Consider the following 25,120-nt stretch of genomic DNA (forward strand, 5'->3'; position numbering starts at 1 on the left):
ACAACACTTGATCATATACATTATGCCAAGCTAGGGGCATAAAACAGTAGCGGCTGTTGGGAGGCAACCCAATAGTTATCTTAATTTTTGTTATTTTACTTTCTATCTTGGTGTGATGGCATGATTATTGCCCTGTAATGATTGTGTTTTTATGTATAAATTAGTGTTTTTTCAATTAAAACCTTTGGGATGACTTGTATGATAAGCAGAACTGATATGGTGTAAAAACAGAAACTTTAATGTCAAGTGCAGAATTTCTCAAATTTTACTAGAATGTATTTTAAACTGACGTTTTTACATAGTATTTACATAAAAATTTATCAGGTCATTGTAATTTGTCAGAATTTTTGGAGTTACAGAATTATAGATTCTTTAGGGATCACTATAGGCTGTTATGTTTTAGACAGATTCTGTTTTTTGCTTGCATAGTTTACTTGTTTTCATGATGCTATGGATTGTATCGGGGGGTATAATCCATAGAGAAGTTAGAATACGGTACCTATTACACAATAATGAAATATTAATCAATTTATAACAATACTTAAGTTATACTAACGGATCTCACAAAGTTTTGTTGAGTTTTGTGTCATTGAAATTTTCATGTTTAGGGTGTTATCGCGATGGACAAATGAATAATGAGCAGAAAGATCCTAAACTTGGGGAAGAACAAGGCACCCCAAGGTAATATTCAAGGAATACTCAAGCGTCTAAGTTTGGGGATGCCCAGAAGGCATCCCCTCTTTCGTCTGAATCCATCGATATGCCACTCAAGCGTCGTTTGCTTTTGTTTGATTTTTGTTTTTACTTTGCCACAATCATCATTTTACGGACACAACAACTTTATGTAAACACACATTCATCATGATTTGTTAGAATACTCTATCTGCTTCACTTATATCTTTTGAGCTTAGTAGTTGCTCAAGTACTTCACTTATAAAAAATATAGCACGGTGACGTATAGATTTTATAGAAATATTTGCACTCTTGTTATTCACTTATATTTGTTTTAGAATTAAGGAAAAGTAATTGTAATTTGCACGGGTCATAAGGCAAGCTTAAAAATAATAGGTATTCAGTGAATGATAATCAAAACCATCATGGAACACATAAAGAGAAATTTTGGGTTAATGATATTGATGTGGTAATATGAAAAAGGTGTGAGTGCATCATTGTTGATTCAGGCTTGTTGTAATGGGGAGTATCATATAGTAGTATCATGCATATGATATTAGTGTATGATACTACACCCGTAATGCATAGTATCATATATTAGTATCATAGGATATATCATTTATTGCCATGCATGACACATAGTAGCACAACATTTAATATGATACGGTATCATAATATGATACTCAACCCTCTCTTTCTTCATTTAATTCTATGAAACCTCATCAAAATTGCCTAGTTGGAATGTATGATACTACCATTACGACCAGGCTCATAGAAGTACCAGTATTAAAGGTGTTAATTTCTTGTTTGTATGAATATTAAAAAGGCATGGCACGGATGTGTGAGCATTTCTATTCCTCGTTAAAATTCTAGACTCGGAGGTGCGCGATGGTTAACTCCTCCCAACCCCCTCCCTCGGGGCATGGGAGTAGTGCTTTGATTTATGATAAAAATAAATAAAACTTTGCAATAAGTATATGAGTTAGTCATGACTATGGCAAAACCATGGACATACACAATCTCGCCTCCTCGTATTTTGATAGCCTCTTTCGTACCGTGCATTCCCATTCTCACCTTGAGGATCACTGCAAACTTCGCCGGTACATCCAAACCTCGTGGCATGATATGCTTTATCACACATAAGCCTTCCTATATCTTCCTCAAAACGACCAACATACCTACATATCATGGCATTTCCATAGCCATTTCGATATATATTGCCATGCAAATTCCACCATTACATCATATGACTAGTTCATTCACCATCATATTGTTTTTGCATGATCATATAGAGCTGACATGGCATTTGTGGCAAAGCCACCATTCATTATATTGTTGATACATGTCACGCTAGATCATTTCACATCCTAGTACACTGCCAAAGGCATTCATCTTGAGTCATATTGCATCATATCGAGTTCTCATTGAGTTGTAAGTAAATAAGAGTGTGATGATCATCATTATTAGAGAATTGTCCTAGTGAGGAAAGCATGATGGAGACTATGATTCACCCACAAGTCAGGATGAAACACCGAACGAAAAATAAAAATGCGGGAGGCCAAATGAGCCCACAATAATATAAAAAATGAAAAAAAAAAGAATAAATGAGTGATATAAAGAGAGAAGGGACTTTGCAAACTATCCTTTACCACACTTGTGCCTCAAAGTGGCACCTTGTTCCTCATATAGAGAGTCTCATGTTATGTCATTTTAATATGCTAGTGGGAATCACTTCTTAATTTTTATAAACTTGGCTTGCATATTCCAATGACGGGCTTCCTCAAATGCCCGAAGTCTTCATGAGCAAGCAAGTTGGATGCACACCTCACTTAGCTTCAGTTGAGCTTTCATACACTTATAGCTCTACTGCATTGATGTTCCTCGTAGGTGTGTTTGTTTCCCTCCAAGATTAAAGGGTGAGGTAGCATAGAGTTGGCAAGTATTTCCCCCAGTTAAGAAACCAAGGTATCAATCTAGTAGGAAGATCCACAAGACTAAGTAAGCAACACCTGCACACAAATAGCAAATGTCGCAACCCAATGAGTAGAAGGGTTGTCAATCCCTCGTGGGTAAAGTAAGGATATATTGATAGATGCAAACAAGAGTGATAGCAAATAGAATGCAACAAGGGTTTTTTTTGATAATATAGATCTTAAAACAAAAGAGCAAAGAAAGTAAAAAACACAAATAGCAAAGTAGAGGTTGCAAATAAATGATGTGAAGTAAACCCGGGGGCCATAGGTTTCACTAGTGGCTTCTGTCGAGAAAATAGCAAGCGATGGGTAGACAAATTACATTTGTCAATTGATAGAATAGAAACTAATTATGATGATATTCAAGACAATGATCATGTATATAGGCATCACGTCCAAGATAAGTAAACTGACTTGTGCATGCATCTACTTCTCTTACTCCACACATCGACCGCTATCTAGCATGCATCTAGTGTATTGAGTTCATGGAGAACTGGAGTAATGCCTTAAGAACGATGACAGGATGTAGACAATATCTATTCATGTTGGACTAGACCCCATCGTTTTATCCTTAATAGCAACGATACATGTGTGTCATGTCTCTTTCCGTCAATGAGATTGAGCACCGCGAGATTGAACACATCACAAAGAACCTCTTCCCATCGCAAGATAAAAGATAAAGTTGGCGATACAAAAACCAAATATCAGAGAAGAAATACGAGGCTATAATAATCAAGCATGAATATGTTTTCATAGATCTCATCATAAACTCACAATTCATTGGATCCCAACAAACACACTGCAAAAGAAAGAGTTACATCATATGGATCTCCAAGAGACCATTGTATTGAGAAACAAAACGAGAGAGAAAGCCATCTACCTACTTCCTACGGACCCGTAGTTCTGATATGAACTACTCACGCATCATTGGAGGACCACCAATGAGGATGGTGAACCCCTCCGTGATCTAGTTCTCTCCGAAACGAGCTCTAGGTTGGATTTCGTGGCTCTGGAACTTGCGGTGGATGAAACAATTTTTCATGGACTCCTCTAGGGTTTTATGAATATTGGGGTATTTATAGAGCTCAGAGGTGACGGAGAAGCTTCTCGAGGGCCCCACTAGAAACCAGGTCGCGCCAGGGGCCTCTAGCACGCCCTGATGTGTAGTGCCCCCCTAGGACTAGTCTTATGCTCATTCTCGATTCCCAAGTTTCATTCTGGTCCCAAAAAATCTCTGTAAAGTTTCATGTAAATTGGACATCATCTAATATGGATTTTCTGTGAAGGAAAGAATAGCAAGCAACAACAATTAGCACTAGGCACTATGTCAATAGGTTAGTCTCAAAAAATGATATAAACACTACTGGAATCAGAGATTTTGCCGTCTGCTGCTTCTTTGCCGTCTGCTGGCTGATGGCAAAGAGCCTCTTTGCCATCAGCTACCAGAAACCAGACGGCAAAGAGAAGGCTGATGGCAAAGGTACTATTTGCCATCAGCCAGCTCTTTGCCGTTTGCCAGCTGACGGCAAAGCATACGCAGGCAGACGGCAAAGAACCCCCAGCTCTTTGTCGTCTGCCAGCTGACGGCAAAGAATACGCAGGCAGACGGCAAAGAACCCACCCCACACTGCCCTCTTATCCATAACGGTCCACCTCTTTGCCGTCAGCCTATTTCCACTTTGCCGTCGGGGGCAGACGGCAAAGAGGAAACTAGACCTAACGTCGTCAACCAGCCCCTCTCTCTCCCCCATAACGGTTCACCAGCCCCTCTCTCTCCCCGCGCCGTCGCCGGAGCTCGTCCTCCCTCCTCCCTCATCCCCGCGACCCGCCGCCGGAGCTCGCCCCTCCTCCTCCCTGCGACCCCCTCCTCCCTCCTCCCCGCGACCCGCCGCCGGAGCTCTCCCCGCGCCGTCACCGGAGCTCGCCCCTCCTCCTCCCTGCGACCCCCTGCTCCCTCCTCCGCGCGACCCGCCGCCGGAGCTCGCCCCTCCTCCTCCCTGCGACCCCCTCCTCCCTCCTCCCCGCGACCCGCCGCCGGAGCTCTCCCCGCGACCCGCCGCCGGAGCTCTCCCCGCGTCGTCGCCGGAGCTCGCCCCACCTCCTCCCTGCGACCCCTTGCTCCCCCACTCCCCCTCCTCTCCGTGCCCCTGCTCCATCACTCCCCCTCCCTCTCCGTGCCCCTGCTCCACCACTCCCCCCTCCTCTCCGTGCCCCTGCACCACCACTCCCCCTCCTCTCCGTGCCCCTGCTCTACCGTGCCCCTGCTCCACCACTCCCCCCTCCTCTCCTGCCCCTGCTCCACCGTGCCCCTGCTCCACCTCGTCGCTGACGTCTCCCCTAGCCCCTTGTAAGTCCTCCGATCCTCCTTTTCTCTCTTTGCCTCTTTGCTAAGTGTAATTTAGTTAAGTTAAGTTACTTACGTTAATTTAGTTAGGTTATTGTTATTAGGTTCTTGTTGCTATTAGGTTCCTACTTTAAGTTGTTTTAGGTTAATTTAGTTAAGTTACTTAGGTTAATTTATTTAGGTTAATTTTTATTAGGTTCTGAGGTTAAGTTACTTAGGTTAGTTGTTAGGTTAGTAGTTGCCCGTGTAGAGCCCTCCGGTCGCAGCCTATGCTTGCACTAGCCACAACGTTGGGGAACGTCGGTGAGCTTGTCACGCACCTGCCATGGCTACGATGCCATCGAGCTCACGTGCTGCAACAACGATGCTGCTGCAACCACCCCCATGCAGGTCGGTGCAGAAACATTACTGTTGGGACCACCCCCTTCAGGCACCGGTGATATTCCACTTCAACACCGAGGATATTACAACAGCTCGCAATAGTAGTTGTCGCACCGACACGACATCTCGATGACACCCCTGACACCCGTCACGATGCCCCGAAACCCCGACACGACGCCCCGACATGACATCTCGACGACACCCCTGACACCCGACACGATGCCCCGAAACCCCGACACGACGCCCCGACACGACATCTCGACGACACCCCGGCATGAAATATTTTTTTATGGAACCTGGAAAGTTTTATAAAGTAGTATAGGTAACCTGGAAAGTTTTATAGGTAACCTAGAAAGTTTTATAGGTAACCTAGAAAGTTTTATAGGTAACCTAGAAAGTTTTATAGGTAACCTCGACCCCCGACCCCCGACAACACTCACCCTCGACCCCCGACCCCCTACCCCGACCCCCCACGCCACTGACCCCCGACCCCCCACGCCCGACGCCACTGACCCTCGACCCCCGACCCCCGACCCCCGAAAACACTCACCCTCGACCCCCGACCCCCTACCCCGACCCCCGACGCCACTGACCCCCAACCCCCGAGCCCCGACACCTCTTCGGCCTCTTGTTGACCGAAAAGACCCCAATCCCCAACGCTAGTGACCTTCGACCCCCGATGACACTGACCCACATAGTTATGAGTTAGGTCATATAGTTATGTTAATTATAAAAACATCATATTTGTGTTGATCGGGTGAATTTCAATGTGCATTTGTTCGACGACCTCCACGTGCGTTGGACGAGCTCCGCCCTTGCGTTTGTTGGTGAGCACAAATGACTTCTCCTCCTACCCCCTTAATTTGCTCTGTCCCAGTCTTCGTGCCGATGAAACTTGCTAGCTATAGGTTTCTTCAATCATGAGTATGCGTGACCATTATGCGTCTCCCATTCGAAAGGGCGACATCTATAAATATGCATGTCTTTGCATATTTATAACCGCCATCCTTTCGAATTGTCCAACATTATCCATGGACAGCCCGAGTATGTGTAGACTGGGTCCGTTTTCCCGTATGCTGTGCTCTGGATCCGATGCGGAATTTCGTCAGTGCCTCCCTATTGTTCTCCGGATGCACATCCTCTCTGTTTATTGCGGAGACGTGTATCAGGAGAACAGCGGGGAGGTGCTGCCGAAATTTTGCGTGGGAAAACGAACCCAGTCTACACATACTCGGGTGGGATTAGGACCTATCTTTACCTATTAGCGTGTAGGTTGCCTGGACGTAATAAAAATGGCGAACCTGATTAACCGATGAATATAGATGATGAATTATATATAAATATATTTCTTCTGTCTTTAGTAGCTACGCAAGATGAGTGATCGTGCGTGGATGTATACCGGTCACCCTAGTCAGAAAGAGATGACGAAAGAATGGTTTTTAAAAACAAAGGAATTTGTGAAAGCCGCATTCGCAAATGGCCAGGAAAGAAACTATTGCCCCTGTCCTAGATGCGACAACTATAAAAAGACGATAGAGGCTGTAATGATTAAACACCTGCAGAGGAGGGGTTTTAAGCCTAATTATAGAGTGTGGACATTTGATGGTGAGTCTATACAATGCACAAGAGCTGAGGTGGTCCGTCGTCGCACGGACGAGCATGGTACTGGGATCGAAGACATGGTGCAAGACTTTGATGATGCTCGAGATTCGGGGGATGAGATGGAGGAATCTGCAAAGGCCTTTTATGAAATGTTGGAGTCTTCAAAACGTCCTCTCCATGAGCACACTGAGCTCTGTCAGCTGGATGCAATTGCACAAGTAATGGCTCTGAAGGCTCAGTTCAACTTGGGAAGAGAATGCTACGACGCGATGATGACACTATTTGGACGTTTCCTACCCAAAGGCCATGTCATGCCTGCAAACCTGTACCAGTCGAACAAAATACTTCGTGTACTTAAGATGCCCTATGAGAAGATAGATGCATGTGAGAAAGGATGTGTCTTATTTAGGAAGGAGTATGCACACTTGGACTATTGTCCCAATTGCGAGTCTTGCAGGTATCTTGTGGTAGACAACGGTATGGGTGAGAAGAGGCAGACCAAAATCGCAGTTAGTGTTCTTCGGTATATGCCAATCGTACCAAGACTTCAACGTATTTTCATGGTCGAAGAGATAGCCAGACAAATGACATGGCACAAATTGGGCAAAAGAACCGAACTAGATGCGGATGGGAATAAGATGATGGTACACACATCGGATGGGGAAGCGTGGAAACATTTCGATGGATTGCATCAGGATAAAGCGGCAGATCCAAGGAATCCTCGAGTCTGCGCCGCCACGGATGGTTTTAATCCCTTCGGCAAGACGGCAACCCAATACAGTTGTTGGCCTGTATTTGTCATTCCACTGAATCTCCCCCCCGGGCAGATTATGCAAAGAAAGAACATATTTCTGACATTGATAATTCCAGGGCCCAATTATCCGGGGAAGAATATGAATGTGTACCTGCAACCGCTTAAGGATGAATTGGAAGAAGCTTGGGAAAATGGGGTCAAGACATACGATGCCGCTAGAAAAGAAAACTTCAAAATGCATGTGTGGTACATGTACTCTATGCATGACTTGCCAGCGTATGCGCTATTCTCTGGATGGTGTGTGCATGGAAGGTTCCCGTGCCCCCAATGCAAGGCAGCTCTTCAGTTTCATTGGTTGCAGGAGGGTCGGAAGTATTCTTGCTTTGAATTGCATAGACAGTTCCTGGATCCTGACCATCAGTTCAGAAAAGACAAGAAGAACTTTACCAAGGTAAAGTTGTCAAAAACTTGGCACCACATGCGTTCACAGGCCAACAGATCCTGGATCAGTTAAACGCCGTCGAGCCTGATCCAGAGCGTCCAGGGTATTTCAAGGGGTATAATTCAAAACATGCCTGGACTCACAAGCCATGCTTCTGGGATCTGCCTTACTTCAAAGACCTCCTTCTTCCACACAATATCGACATGATGCACAGTGAAAAGAATATCCGAGAGGCTATTTTTGGTACATTGTTTGACATAGATGGGAAGACAAAGGATAATATTAAGGCTAGAGTCGATCAAGAGACACTATGTCATAGACCGTTACAAAACATGCGAGAAGGCAAAGGAAAGCAGAAGTGGTCGAAGCCAAAGGCCTGGTTCAATCTTGGAAGGCCAGCTATGAGGGAAATTATCTTGTGGGTCAAAATGCACTTGATGTTCCCCGATGGGTATGCAGCGAATCTAAAGAGGGGAGCGAGTCTTGAAAAATTAAAAATCTTTGGTCTCAAGAGTCATGATTGGCACATATGGCTAGAGCGGGTAATGCCGGTGATGTTACGTGGCTTTATTCCTGAGGATGAATGGCTAGTACTGGCGGAGCTGAGCTATTTCTTCCGTGTTCTTTGTGCAAAAGAATTTTCGCCTGGCGTGGTAGAAGACATGGAGGAGTTTGCACCGGAGTTGTTATGCAAGTTAGAGAAGATCTTTCCACCGGGCTTCTTTAATCCAATGCAGCATTTGATTTTACATCTACCGACCGAGGCAAGATTGGGTGGGCCCGTGCAAGATCGTTGGTGCTATGCAACTGAGAGGATGCAGAAGACCCTTCGAGCTAAATGTAAAAATAAGCGTAGAATTGAAGCATCGATGGCTGAGGCATTCATTACTGAGGAGGTGGCAAACTTTGTGACAGCACACTACGAAGCCAAAAATCATCATTTCCATAATCCGAAGCCTCGGCACAATGATGGAGACCCTAAAAAAGGTGGGTCCAACCTCAGCCTATTCAAAGGGAAGCTCGCACCAGCCGGTGCTTCGAAACCAATAACGTTGGATATCGAAGAATGGCGGAACATTTCATTGTATATCTTCAACAACCTAACAGAAGTGCGGCCGTACATCGCGTGAGTTCTCGGCACATTTTCCCATAACTTCTAATTCATTTGAACTGCTCTTATTCCCGGATATTTCAAAGAGCCGTTACATCGTCAAATTCTCGGATGGAGCGGTGATCGAAAATGATTCCGTCGAAGGGTATGAGCTTCTGTCAAAGACACGAGGCGGCTATCCCGGTTTCATCTCTTGGTTCAAAAAAACGGTAATTATCAATAATGGACCATTTCATTCTTGGTCTAACTTGCGGCTAATGCAACAACCGTTTCGTATTAAACTTGTAGGCTAATTCAGAGTCTATGGACGCCGAATTGAGACAAGTCGCTAATGGTTTTGACTATAAGGTCCGTTCATTTGAGAAATACAGCATCAACGGGTATCTCTTTCGTACCTTTGGCAAAGAGCTATCTATGCCCGACCGGAAATCTACAAATTGTGGTGTCTCTGCTATCGGCGAAGGTGTTATTGAGTATTATGGAAGAGTTGAAGCAATTTATGAACTTCAATTCTATGGTGAAAACCCACCGAACGTCGTAGTCTTCAAATGTTATTGGTTCCAGCCGAAGGAGACTAGAAGGACTCATGAACATATAGGACTAGTTGAAATCAATCCAAACACCCATTTAGATGTTCCCGGTGTCTATATTATGGCTCAACAGGCGACCCAAGTTTTCTACCTACCGTGGGCATGCCAAACGGATAAGAATCTGGAAGGTTGGTATGTTGTTTATGAAGTGCCGCCACATGTCAGACCACCTCTCCCAAATGAACAGGATTATGAAGTGTCGCCCCTGGCCTTCTCCTCCTCCTCCTCCTCCTCCTCCTTCTTGATTTCTTCTTCTTCTCCTCTTCCTCCTCTTTCTTCTTCTTCTCCTCCTCTTTCTTCTTCTTCTTCTACCATAATAAGCTCAAAATGAAAAGAAAGAAGGAGAAGGAGAACAAGAAGGAGGAGGAGGAGAAGAAGAAGAAGAAGGAGGAGAAGAAGAGAAGAAGGAGAAGGAAGGAGGAGAAGAAGAAGGAGAAGGAGAAGGAGCCCTCCTTCTTCTCCTTCTTCTTCTCTCCTTCTTCTCCTCCTTCTTCTCCTTCTTCTTCTCTCCTTTTTTCTTCTTCTCCTCCTCCTTCTCCTTCTTCCCCTTCCCCTCCTCCTCCTCCTCCTCCTCCTTCTTGTTTTTCTTCTCCTTGTTCTCTTATTGCTTCTTCTCTTTCTTCTTCAATTTAGCTTATTTGTCATATATATGTTGTTGTTCTTCTTCTACTTACTTTCTTATTCCCATTTTGCAGATTGGATGTACTACATGCATGGAAGCTGGCGTTGGAGTGCTTTAGTTTCCTTTTTTATTTGAGTTGATGAACAATGTGTTGGTTCTTTGTATGTGTTGATGAACAATGTGTTGATGAACAATATATGTGGAACTATATGTATATATATATGGATGAAACTTTGTATATGTTGGTTCTTTCGATATATGGATGTCCATTGATGAACAAATGACATTGGTGAACTTTATATGTATATCATATATGTGTTGTGAACTATATATCATATATGTGCTATGAATTATATATATTATTGCTGTGAAATAACATAAAATAAACAAAACAGTGACAATATGGGCTCTTTGCCGTCTGCCAGCTGATGGCAAAGGCCTTTGCCATCAGCCAGCAGACGGCAAAGGAGCCACATGGCACCCAGCTGTGCTTCCTGGGCAGTAGCAGCTGGCCATATAGGCTCTTTGCCGTCTGCCTGCAGGGGGGCAGACGGCAAAGAAGAGGGCACAGATTAGGGGCAGGAGTGGAGAGAGGGGGAGGGGAGGACAAGGCAGACGACAAAGATGTTCAACAGGGCAGACGGCAAAGACTGACCAGCAGGCTGACGGCAAAGAAGAGGGCACAGAGGAGGAGCAGGAGTGGAGAGAGGGGGAGGGGAGGACACGGCAGACGGCAAATATGTTCAACAGGGCAGACGGCAAAGACTGACCAGCAGGCAGACGGCAAAGAGCCTCCCTTAACCCCTAACGGAGGCAACGCCTCTCGGCTGCCGTCTCAAGCTCTTTGCCGACTGCTCCTCAGGAAAGCAGACGGCAAAGACCTTTGCCGTCCGCTTTGGGGGGGCTGACGGCAAAGAATGTCCTATGCCGTCGTAGGCTGACGCAGAAAATTTGCCGACAGGTGGCAGATGACAAAGGTCTTTGCCATCCGGGATAGTGGCTTTGCCGTCTGTGATGGCAGACGGCAAAGAAGCTGATTCCTGTAGTGAAAGTTGCTATGAAATGATCATAAAAATCCAAGATGATAATATAACAACATGGAACAATAAAAAATGATATATATATATATATATGTTCGAGACATATCATGCATCTTCTGCATAGCAATCCCTACTCCTTGCATTAACATCTACCGATGGGCATCTCCATAGCCCGTCGGTATGCCTAGGTGATGTGAGACTATCTTCTCCACCTTTTACCCCTTTGATATCTACCACCATATTCTATTCCACCATTATGCTATGTCCATGGTTCACACTCATGTATGGCGTGAAGAATAAAAAGTTGATTCACATTGAAAAAGTACGATCCAATTGCTCGACTTGGACACCGTGGTGCTTAACATTTGTATTAATGTGGTGACGATGGAGCCATGCCTTGCTAATATGATAAGATGGATAGGGGTAAACATTCTTTTAGGATCATATAGTTTTAAAGATTGATGATTTTTCCGCTTGTTCTTATAATTATTACTATGTTGAGTTTTGTTAATTCATCGTTTCTCAATGAGCATACATGCAAAAGGTTACATATTGGGTATCATGTCACATCAAAAATTATGTATTTATCATTTACCTACTCGAGGACGAGCAGGAATTAAGCTCGGGGATGCTTGATATGTCTCAAACATATCTATATTTTTGATTGTTCCATGCTACTATATTATCATCCTAGGATAATTTTTGGGTCATAATTTACCAATTTATATTATTTTTGAGTACTAACCTATTGACCCAGTGCTAGTTGTTGTTTTCTGCGTATTTTTTACTTTTAAGATTTACAGTACCAAATGAAATCCAACTTCCGAGAAACTTTTTTACGATTTTTTCTGGACCAAAAGAAGACTTGGATGCTTTGGGACAAGACCGAAAGCCTCGTGAAGGAGGCACAAGCCAACAGGATGTGGTTAGGGGGGTCGACACGCCCTGATGGCTTGTCCTTCCCTAGTGGCCCCTCTACCACCGTACTCTAGCCTATAAATTCACATATATTCCAAAACCCTAAATATCAGAGAGAAACACTTTTTCCACCGCCGCAAGTCTTTGTTCCACGACGATCCCATCTGGAGCTCCGTTTTGGCACCCTATCAGAGGGGGGGCGATCACGAAGGGACTCTTCATCAACCTTCCTACCCTGTGATGATGTGTGGGTAGTTCACCACATACCTATGGGTCCGTAGTTAGTACCTAGATGGATATCTCTCTCTCTTGATCTTTAATACAATTATCATCGCATCTTTCCTTTGTTCTATGTGATGTAATTCTTCTATACGGTGTGTTTGTTGTGATCCAATGAATTGTGGGTTTATGTTCAGATTATTCATGAAAATTATTTGAGTCTTCTCTGAGTTTTATGATTCTTATTTGCATGATCATCATAGCTTTGTAATTCTCTCTGAAATATGGAATAGCTTTGGCCAAGTAGTTTGATATTTCTTTAGTGAGAGGGGTGTGTTGTAGTGGATTCAACCTGACGAGTTTCTATATCCCAATGGTAGAAGGGGACAAGATATGGCTTTGTGTTGTTGCCACTAAGGATAGAACTATGGAGTTTATTCATATTGATTGAGTTTACTTTGTCTATATCATGTTATCATTCTACAAGCATTACTCTGTTTTTCATGAACTTAATACGTAGACAGGCAAGCATAGAAGCTATCTTGAAGTTCGTGAAAAAGGGATATTTCAAACGAATCCAAGGGATCATATCAATCATCATAACATTCATCCTCCGGTAAGCACGAAGGGCAATTAAACAATGTATGAGTTGAAGAGTTACTCTCATTAGAAGGTGGGAACGGATAGCTAATCCGCTCTTCCTCCTTTTGTGCTTCACTGTCCTCATCATCTTTTTCATCCAATGAGCTCACAATTTTATCAATTTCATCTTCCATAGATTCCTGCAAAATATTAATCTCTTCCAAGGAAGCCGTCATTATTTCAATAAATTCATTAATACGAGCATTATATTCATAATTATCATAGAAATATTTAAGTATGGCAAAATAATTAGATTTGTAAGGAATATCATCATACTTTTCAATCAAAGAAGCAATTTGATATGCACCCTTGAAACCAACAAATTCTTCTATTTGTTCCACATCATAGTAATCATATATACCCTTAGCATAAGAGCCCAAGGTTTCATTATCATTAAATTCACATTGAAAGGGAAGGTGTGAAGTCTCCATCTTAGAGCAACAAGTATAATCACACCTCAAGCATAAATTCCAAGCATATCAACGAAACATTTTAATTTCATCCCACAAGTGTTTTTCTTTTTGAGTGAAGCGATAATCCCTAAAATACCACGTTGATCAAACATGTATCCCATCATCAAGTTCAATGGGGAATTATCAAGATTATCAAAGTAGTATTTAATGTTTTCCACATAAACATCATCGTGGGTTTCCGGAGGTTCCACATCTCCATGAGTAGCAGGTACAACTAATTGTTTTGGGTTTTCGTCTTCCATCTCCATAACTAAAGATATAAAACAACTAATAACAGAAAATAACATTACTTAGTGATAACTATTCACCCCATTCTATTGCTCCCTCGCAATGATGCCAGAAAAAGGTCTTGATAACCCACGAGTATAGGGGATCATTTGTAACAGCCCGAGACCGACGCTCCAGAAGATTCCCCTTGTATTCTGTTGTCGCCGTGTGATTCATTTGTTTGTCGCATTCATCATCGCATCATGCACATCATCCGCATTGCATCGGCACTCCGTGTTCGTCAGTTTTCAAAACTTGCATCTGTTATTAGTTGCTGGTTCTCTCTATTATTGTCGTTGGCCGTTTTGAGACCAACCACACACGCACGCGCCCGCAACATTGATAAAATATTGGTTTCAAAAGTGTGTATAAAACATTCTCAAATTGGGTTGAAACTTCGTGTGCGGTCTTAATTTAATGAAGGTAGGCCGCCTACCAAATTTCTTTGCAACCGGAGTCCATTTGATACATGAACGGTCAACCGTAACGACACCATCTCCAGTTGATCATCGGATGTTTCAGTGTTTTAAAACTCTGTCACGGGCCGCACCACTTCCCTCTCTTCTTAGCCCACAACCCCTCTACACAGCCACTAAGTCCACCTAGCCATTCCCACGACCGGTGTCGTCCGATCACGATCGGAGCGTATAAAAATGGGCTAATTCTGCTAACCCTAGCCCCATTCCTATTTAAACAGCCTCACCTACCTAATCTGGACCCTAACCCCTAATCCCTCCTTAAAATCTGCACTGCCAGCCAGCCTCCCAAGCCATAGTCGCGCCTTCCACCTCTAGCGCCTTCGGCCCGCCCAGCCCCGCGCGAAGCCCGCCCGAGCTCATCTAGACCCGGGTCAACCGCCGCCGCCCAGAGCTCCCAATCTCCATGCGCCTCCTTGCCATGGATACGGACGCTGCCCGAACCCCGCCTCCTCGATCCTGCTCGCCAGAGTTGCCATCGGCTCGTCCTCCTCGGCGCGCCTCCTCGCCTCGCCCCCCTCCCCGCTGCTGCTCTTTGGCCGAGCCGCCGACGTTCTCGCTGCAAGAGCTGCTGCTCGCCGCCAGCCTTCCCACCGTCGGGAATGGGCCCCATGGTCTCCGATCTGGCCACATCCGAGCGCTGCAATCGTGACAGCCGCCCCGGGCCCTGCAGCACCGCCCTTGCCATGGCACCGATACCTGGCCGCCGCCATCACTCCCGCTCAGGAGGATGAGGCAGTCCAAGCACCGACAGCCAGGTGGGACGCATCCAGCAGCGCCGGTCCAGCTCCAGCGTCGCCCCAGCGCGGCCCAGCTCCGTTGCCCAAGCCAGCTGGCCCGTCACCCTCCTCTCCAACCATCTCAAGTGGCTGAGGTGATCCCCTAAATGTTGGGGAACGTTGCATGGGAAACAAAAAAATTCCTACACACACGCAATACCTATCCATAGTGCTGATCATCTACGAGAGGGGAGAGTGAATCTACATGCCCTTGTAGATCGCTAAGCGGAAGCGTATATAACACGATTGATGTAGTCGAACATCTTCGTGATTCAAATCGCAGCCCGTCCCGCGATCTCATCATGATCCGTCCCGCGATCCCATCACGATCCATCCCGATCTAGTGCCGAACGGACGACACCTCTGCGTTCAACACACGTACAACTTGATGACGATCACTGCCTTCTTGATCCAGCAAGAGGGGCGGAGAGGTAGATGAGTTCTCCAGCACGGCAGCATGGTGGTGGTGGTGGTGTATCTATTCCAGCAGGGCTTCGCCTAAGCGCTGCTAAAAACGATCTAGAGGAAGAACAGATCTAGAGAGAAGTAGAGCAAGCACGTGGCAATTAGGGTTAGCCCTCACCTCTAAGACCTCTAGTATATATAGGAGGGAAGGAGGGGAGGAGGCAGCCTCAAACCCTCAAGGTTTGGCCAAAATTGGAAGTAGAGGAGTCCTACTCCAATCCTACTAGGAGTAGGATTTCTCCTCTTCACTTGGAAACCCTTTCCACCTTTTCGACCTTTCGGTTTCTTTCCTTCCCACCTCCAATCCGCCTTGGGATTTAGTGGAGGCTTAGGCCAGTCCACTAAGGGCTGATCCATGTCCTCCCACAGACCATGAGACCCTTTGGGGTGGGTGGGCTCACCTGGTGGACCCCCGGAACCCATTCGTCACTCCCGATACACATCCGGAAATGCCTGAAACTTTTTCGGAGTTCAAAACCCACATTCCTATATATCAATATTTACCTCCAGACCATTCCTGAGCTCCTCGTTATGTCCGGGATCTCATCTGGGACTCCGAACAACTTTCGGTTACCAAACACACATAACTCAATTACCGAAATGTCACGAAACCTTAAGTGTGCAGACCCTGCGGGTTTGAAAACTATGCAGACATGACCTGAGACACTTCCCGGTAAATAACCAATAGCGTGACCTAGATATACATACTGGCTCCTACAGATTCTATTAAGATCTCTATCGTTTGAACCTCTATCACTACAGGAATCAGCTTCTTTGCCGTCTGCCATCACAGACGGCAAAGAGTAAATCCCGGACGGCAAAGAGAATACCACAGACGGCAAAGAATCTCACGGCCGGCAAAATTTCTGCGTCAGCCTACGACGGCATCGTACCTTCTTTTCCGTTTGTCTCCCCAAAGCGAACGGCAAAGAGCTTTGCCGTCAGCTTTTCTTAGGAGCAGTCGGCAAAGTGCTCGAGACGGCAGCCGACAGACGTTGCCTCCGTTAGGGGTTAACGGAGGCTTTGCCGTCTGCCTCCCCCTCTTCTTTGCCGTCTGCCTCCCCCCCTCTTCTTTGCCGTCTGCCTCCTCCTCCTCCCCCCCTCCACTCTTTGTCGTCTGCCTCCTCATCCCCCCCCTCCTCTGTGCCCTCTTCTTGGCTGTCTGTCTCCCCAAAGTGGATGGCAAAGAGCCTATATAGACACCCCAGGATGCACAGCTGGGTGCCATGTGGCACCTTTGCCGTCTGCCAGCTGATGGCACAGGTCTTTGCCATCAGCTGGTAGACGGCAAAGAGCCCATATAGTACCTTTTTTGTTTTATATTATTTCATAGCACATATATATATTTGACAGCACATTTATATAATTCACCACACATATATGATCTATAGTTCACCACACATATACTTGCCAACACATATATATAATTCACCACACATATATGATATACATATAAATCAATGTACATCCCCATATATCGAAACAACCAACATACACAGTATTGCACTGTTTATCCATATATACATATACATATAGTTCAACATTGTTCATCAACTCAAATGAAAACTAGATGATATACATATAAAGTTCATCCATCGACATTGTTCAACTCCATGAATGCCAGCTTCCATGCATGTAGTATATCCAATCTGCAAAAATGTCAATAAGAAAGTCAGAAGAAGAACAAAATATGATGTTTTTGAGATAATTATGTCATTTTAGAGGAAAACAAGCTAAGAATATAATATTCATGAGCTAACCAAGGTTCTTATGCCATTTTTAGCTTATTACGGCATTTTTGAGCTAAATGGGTTAATTATGTCATTGTTGGGGAAATTAAAGCAAGGATAATATGAAAGAGGAGAAGAAAGAGGAGGAGGAGGAGAAGAAGAAGAAATCAAGAAGAAGGAGGAGAAGGAGGAGAAGGAGGAGGAGGAGAAGGACTAGAAGGTCCTTGGCCTTCTCCTCCTCCTCCTCCTCCTTCTCCTTCTTCTCTTCTTCTTCTTCTTCTTCTTCTTTCTTTTCATTTTTCCTATTTATTCTCCTCTTCTCCTCTTGTTGGAGCTAAATTACCTAATTATGTCTTTTTGGAGCTATATGGGCTAATTATACCATTTTAGAGGAAAACAAGCTAAGAATATAATATACATAAGCTAACCAAGGTTCTTACGCCATTTTGAGCTTATTATGGCATTTTGGAGCTAAATGGGTTAATTATCTCATTGTTGGGGAAATTAAAGCAAGGATAATATGAAAGAGGAGAAGAAAGGGGAGGAGGAGGAGAAGAAAAAGAAATCAATAAGAATGAGGAGAAGGAGGAGAAGGACTAGAAGGTCCTTGGCCTTCTCCTTCTCCTCCTCCTCCTCCTCCTTCTCCTTCTTCTCTTCTTCTTCTTCTTCTTCTTCTTCTTTCTTTTCATTTTTCCTATTTCTTCTCCTCTTCTCCTATTGTTGGAGCTAAATTACCTAATTATGTCTTTTTGGAGCTAAATGGGCTAATTATCCCATTTTAGAGGAAAACAAGCAAAGTATATAATATTCGTGAGCTAACCAAGCTTCTTATGCCATTTTGCGGTTATTATGGTATTTTGGAGCTAAATGGGCTAATTATGTCATTGTTGGGGAAATTAAAGTAAGGATAATATGAAAGAGGAGAAGAAAGAGGAGGAGGAGGAGGATAATAAGAAATCAAGAAGGAGGAGAAGGAGGAGAAGGAGGAGGAGGAGAAGGACTAGAAGGTCCTTGGCCTTCTCCTCCTCCTCCTCCTGCTCCTTCTTCTCTTCTTCTTCTTCTTCTTCTTTCTTTTCATTTTTCCTATTTCTTCTCCTCTTCTCCTCTTGTTGGAGCTAAATTACCTAATTATGTCTTTTTGGAGCTAAATGGGCTAATTATCCCATTTTAGAGGAAAACAAGCTAAGTATATAATATTCATGAGCTAACCAAGGTTCTTATGCCATTTTGAGGTTATTATGGCATTTTGGAGCTAAATGGTCTAATTATGTCATTGTTGGGGAAATTAAAGCAAGGATAATATGAAAGAGGAGGAGGAGGATAAGAAGAAGAAATCAATAAGAAGGAGGACAAGGAGGAGGAGGAGAAGGACTAGAAGGTCCTTGGCCTTCTCATCCTCCTCCTCCTCCTTCTCCTTCTCTTCTTGCTCTTCTTCTTCTTCTTCTTTCTTTTCATTTTTACTATTTCTTCTCCTCTTCTCCTCTTGTTGGAGCTAAATTACCTAATTATGTCTTTTTGGAGCTAAATGGGCTAACTATCCCATTTTAGAGGAAAACAAGCTAAGTATATAATATTCATGAGCTAACCAAGGTTCTTATGCCATTCTGAGGTTATTATGGCATTTTGGAGCTAAATGGGCTAATTATGTCATTGTTGGGGAAATTAAAGCAAGGATATTATGAAAGAGGAGAAGAAAGAGGATGAGGAGGAGAAGAATAAGAAATCAAGAAGAAGGAGGAGAATGAGGAGGCGGAGAAGGACTAGAAGGTCCTTGGCCTTCTCCTCCTCCTCCTCCTCCCTCTCCTTCTTATGTTCTTCTTCTTCTTCTTCTTTCTTTTCATTTTTCCTATTTCTTCTCCTCTTCTCTTCTTGTTGGAGCTAAATTACCTAATTATGTCTTTTTGAAGATAAATGGGCTAATTATCCCATTTTAGAGGAAAACAAGCTAAGTATATAATATTCATGAGCTAACCAAGGTTCTTATGCCATTTTGAGGTTATTATGGCATTTTGGAGCTAAATGGGCTAATTATGTCATTGTTGGGGAAATTAAAGCAAGGATAAGATGAAAGAGGAGAAGAAAGAGGAGGAGGAGGAGAAGAAGAAGAAATCAAGAAGGAGGAGAAGGAGGAGAAGGAGGAGGAGGAGAAGGACTAGAAGGTCCTTGGCCTTCTCCTCCTTCTCCTCCTCCTCCTCCTCCTCCTCCTTCTCTTTATTCTCTTCTTCTTCTTTCTTTTCATTTTTCCTATTTCTTCTCCTCTTCTCCTCTTCTTGGAGCTAAATTAGCTAACTATGTCTTTTTGGAGCTAAGTGGGCTAATTATGTCTTTTTGGAGCTAAATGGGCTAACTATGACATTGTTGGGGAAATTAAGGCAAGGAGAATATGAAAGAGGAGAAGAGAAACTTACCGTAGTGGTCATCAAGGAGGAGAAACACCTGGAGAAGGTTCCTGCGATGCCACTCGGGAGTTATTCTGCAGAATAGATATTTTGCAATGTCTCAATTAGCATGATGACACTCAATTATTAATACTAGTTTATAATGAAACTCACCGTGCCAATCGAAGAGAAGACGGGAATCGGCGGAGGGACTTGACCGCTCTTCTCGCACAGACCCTGAAGAGTGGGTCATATTAGTTAGTAATGAAACAACGTTACACACATGATTTGGCTAATGTGAAAAAAAACTTACCACAAAAAGCTCGTACAGGGCCCGTTGACCCGCCTCATTCTGGGACCTCTCCTCCTCAATCAATCGTGTCGTGGTCTGGTCCCTCTCATCAAGAGAAGCCTGACTTGCCAATCTCTCTTTCTCAAGAGCAGCCTCAAGAGCAGCCTGGCTTGCCAATCTCTCTTTCTCAAGAGCAGCCTGGTTTGCCAATCTCTCTTTCTGAAGAGCAGCCTAAAACACCATTCCTCGTTACCACAGTAATGATCTATGGTGACACACATAATGAAATGTATGAAAGTGTTCTTAGTCCGTACAACTAACCTTGATGGCAAGTTCGACTGGCCGTGGACGACGCATTATCTCAGGACAGCTGCTCGACTAGCACGCCTTGATCTCCGGGAGAGTGAGTGGACAACGTATTATCCCATCTCCAATGGCTATCGAGCCATGGGGCCTCCCGCCACCAGATATCATCACCAGCTCTGGATCCAAAGGTTCCTGGCTAGGGTTAAAGTCATCCCCTTTCGTAGCCTTCCTCGCGTCCCTGTATGCCACGAGCTTCTGGTGGGATGATATGTTGGTGAAGTTATTGGGATCATCCAGGTCAGACTCAGATAATGCCTTCGCCTTCTTGTACGAGGCAGTATGGGCCATGCCATAAAGGTCGTACAAGTGTGGCATCTCCGTCTTATTGTGATGCGCCTAAAAGAGAGGAACAAAATATTAGCATCAAGAATGAATTGCATGAATAATGAAGCAAATCACATACCCAGTTTCGTCCGAACTGAAGTAAGTTGGTGCTGCCTTGATGGTGTGGCACACCAATCATTTGGCTACGCTGATCCTTCGCATTCTTGTGGACGGCTCGCCAGCTGCCTGTGCACCACTCATCAACCAACGCCTCCCAACAATCCATCTTATCCGCACACCATCTCGGGGGCACCTGTAAGTTATTAGAAAGAATTTTAAGCGCTACGCCTATGAATGAAATCAAGAAAACTACGTAGAAGGACTTAAGAATAGGTAATTACCTTCATGTATTGCTCCTTCTTCAGAAACTTTCCGCGACAATCCTTCTTCTGCTTCTTAATACCACGCGTGGCGTAGTAATCTAGAATAGCCTGCGGCCGAGCCTCGTGGCGCAAGTTCTGTAGTAACCGCCTACACTCAGCCTCGAGAACCCTGGCCGCCTCCTCCTCCTATCCATCCTCACACCTATAGAAGGTATGCAATCAAACGTGAAAACACCGATTAGTACAATAATTAGCTATATTGTTAATTTTAGATTCTGTAAAAGGATAATTTACCCAAAAGCTCTTGATCACCATCTCGGCCCTCGTGTGGCACAAGACACCATCTATAATCTCCTCCGGCAGGGCCTGCGGAACCTGGTAGTGCTCCTAGGAAAATCCTAGTGTAGGAACCGGACCCTCACCAGGCAACGTGACAAACCCCGGGAAATATTTCCGGCAAAGCACACCAAGGACGGAGTTCGGCCTGCGGACTCCAAGAGGGTGTACCCATCCCCTGCAGTATGATAAGGTCAACGCATTAGATATTTGAACAAACTTGAAGGCAAAAGCTAAAAAAAGAGTAAATGTACTTACCTATCTCCTTCGGGTTTAATCACCGGCCTCTGCTCGCGGGTAGCCAGCGCGACCGGGAGGCGTGTACTACCACGCTTCTACACGGTGGCCCCGTCCACCTGCACATCGCCCTCACTATCCGTAAGCTCATCCCCGCCATCCCCGCCCCCTGAGCCACCCGGACCCTCGGTCCAATCCGGCTACTCGGTACGATCCGGCCAGGTCTCCCATCCGGGCCTCTCCACGTCGGGTGAAGCCTCCGGAACCATAGTCTCGTGGGCCGAATACACCTCCACCCGAGGCTGCTCCTGGACCGGAGTCTCATGGGACGAATGCCCGTCAATAACAGGCTCCTGGAACAGAGTCCCCATAGCCTCCTCCGCAAACGGGTCGACCATAGTAGTCCTATGCTCGGGTGAATGAGCTGGTGGTGGTGGCGAGGACGGCTCAACAGTCCTCCTGGATCTTCCGCGGCCACCACCTCTCCCTGTACCCTTCCCCTTCTTCCCTACCCGGCCAGCACCTCTCCTAGTGGGCAATGCCGCCGACGAAGAAGAACCCACGGGTGGTGTCGACAGACTGTCTGCCAAGGCTCTACCGAGAGATAGGGGTGGAAGGGAAGTACCACCCCTCGTGCGGGGCGCCTGGGAAGAACTCGCCGAGCGATCTGGACCAGCACCCACCATCTTTCCACACCTGGTGACCTGCCATGATAAAGATTAAAAGAAATTAGTACAACATAAAAAAATTGAATAACTGACATGAATAATAATATGTACATGAATAATAAATATTAAAATATATATATTTTAAGTTGTGAATCTTACAAACTAATAATCATCATCAATAAATGCATCATCATCATCACTATCACGCATGTCTTCATGAATGACGTGGTCGTCGGGTTCAACGGCGTGAAGTTCTGAAAGGCCTTCCTTTAATCATTGAAGCATTGACAGGTCATCCGCATCGGTAACCTCTACGAGTTCCCAGGCCTTCCTTTAATCATTTGGGAGAGGTGGTCTGACATGTGGCGACACTTCATAAACAACATACCAACCTTCCAGATTCTTATCCGTTTGGCATGCCCACGGTAGTAGAAAAGTTGGGTCGCCTGTTGAGCCGTAATATAGACATCGGGAACATCTAAATGGGTGTTTGGATTGATTTCGACTAGTCCTATATGCTCATGAGTCCTTCTAGTCTTCTTCGGCTGGAACCAATAACATTTGAAGACTACGACGTTCGGTGGGTTTTCACCATAGAATTGAACTTCATAAATTGCTTCAACTCTTCCATAATACTCGATAACACCTTCGCCGATAGCAGAGACACCACAATTTGTAGATTTCCGGTCGGGCATAGATAGCTCTTTGCCAAAGGTACGAAAGAGATACCCGTGGCTGTTGTATTTCTCAAATGAACGGACCTTATAGTCAAAACCATTAGCGACTTGTCTCAATTCGGCGTCCATAGACTCTGAATTAGCCTACAAGTTTAATACGAAACGATTGTTGCATTAGCCGCAAGTTAGACCAAGAATGAAATGGTCCATTATTGATAATTACCGTTTGTTTGAACCAAGAGATGAAACCAGGATAGTCGCCTCCTGTCTTTGACAGAAGCTCATACGCCTCGACGGAATCATTTTCGATCACCGCTCCATCCGAGAATTTGGCGATGTAACGACTGTTTGAAATACCCGGGAATAAGAGCAGTTCAAATGAATTAGAAGTTAAGGGAAAATGTGTCGAGAACTCACTCGGTGTACGGCCGCACTTCCGTTAGGTTGTTGAAGATATACAACGAAATGTTCCGCCATTCTTGGACATCCAACGTTATTGGTTCGAAGCACCGGCTGGTGCGAGCTTCCCTTTGAATAGGCTAAGGTTGGACCCACCTTTTTTAGGGTCTCCATCATTGTGCCGAGGCTTCGGATTATGCAAATGATGATTTTTGGATTCGTAGTGTGTTGTCACAAAGTTTGCCACCTCCTCAGTAATGAATGCCTCAGCCATCGATGCTTCAATTCTACGCTTATTTTTACATTTAGCTCGAAGGGTCTTCTGCATCCTCTCAGTTGCATAGCACCACCGATCTTGCACGGGCCCACCCAATCTTGCCTCGGTCGGTAGATGTAAAATCAAATGCTGCATTGGATTAAAGAAGCCCGGTGGAAAGATCTTCTCTAACTTGGACAACAACTTCGGTGCAAACTCATCCATGTCTTCTACCACGCCAGGCGACAATTTCCCTCATAGCTGGCCTTCCAAAATTGAACCAGGCCTTTGGCTTCGACCACTTCTGCTTTCCTTTGCCTTCTCGCATGTTTTGTAACGGTCTACGACATAGTGTCTCTTGATCGACTCTAGCCTTAATATTATCCTTTGTCTTCCCATCTACGTCGAACAATGTAACAAAAATAGCCTCTCCGATATTCTTTTCTGTGTGCATCATGTCGATATTGTGTGGAAGAAGGAGGTCTTTGAAGTAAGGCAGATCCCAGAAGCATGGCTTGTGAGTCCAGGCGTGTTTTGAATTATACCCTTTGAAATACACTGGACGCTCTGGATCAGGCTCGAGGGCATTTAACTGATCCAAGATCTCTTGGCCTGTAAACGCAGGTGGTGCCATTATTTTGACAACTTTACCTTTGGTAAAGTTCTTCTTGTCTTTTCTGAACTGATGGTCAGGATCCGGGAACTGTCTATGCAAGTCAAAGCAAGAATACTTCCGACCCTCCTGCAACCAATGAAACTGAACAGCTCCCTTGCATTGGGGGCACGGGAACCTTCCATGCACACACCATCCAGAGAATAGCGCATACGCTCGCAAGTCATCCATAGAGTACATGTACCACACATGCATTTTGAAGTTTTCTTTTCTAGCGGCATCGTATGTCTTGACCCCATTATCCCAAGCTTCTTGCAATTCATCCTTAAGCGGTTGCAGGTACACATTCATATTCTTCCCCGGATAATTGGGCCCTGGAATTATCAACGTCAGAAATATGTTCTTTCTTTGCATAATCTACCGGGGGGAGATTGAGTGGAATGACAAATACAGGCCAACAACTATATTGGGTTGCCGTCATGCCAAAAGGATTAAAACCATCTGTTGCAGCACAGACTCGAGGATTCCTTGGATCTGCCGCTTTATCCTGATGCAATCCATCGAAATGTTTCCACGCTTCCCCATCTGATGTGTGTACCATCATCTTATTCCCATCCGCATCTAGTTCGGTTGTTTTGCCCAATTTGTGCCATGTCATTTGTCTGGCTATCTCTTCGACCATGAAAATACGTTGAAGTCTTGGTACGATTGGCATATACTGAAGAACACTAACTGCGATTTTGGTCTGCCT

Source organism: Hordeum vulgare, chromosome 6H, assembly GCF_904849725.1.
Source record: "Hordeum vulgare subsp. vulgare chromosome 6H, MorexV3_pseudomolecules_assembly, whole genome shotgun sequence".
NCBI lineage: Eukaryota > Viridiplantae > Streptophyta > Magnoliopsida > Poales > Poaceae > Hordeum > Hordeum vulgare.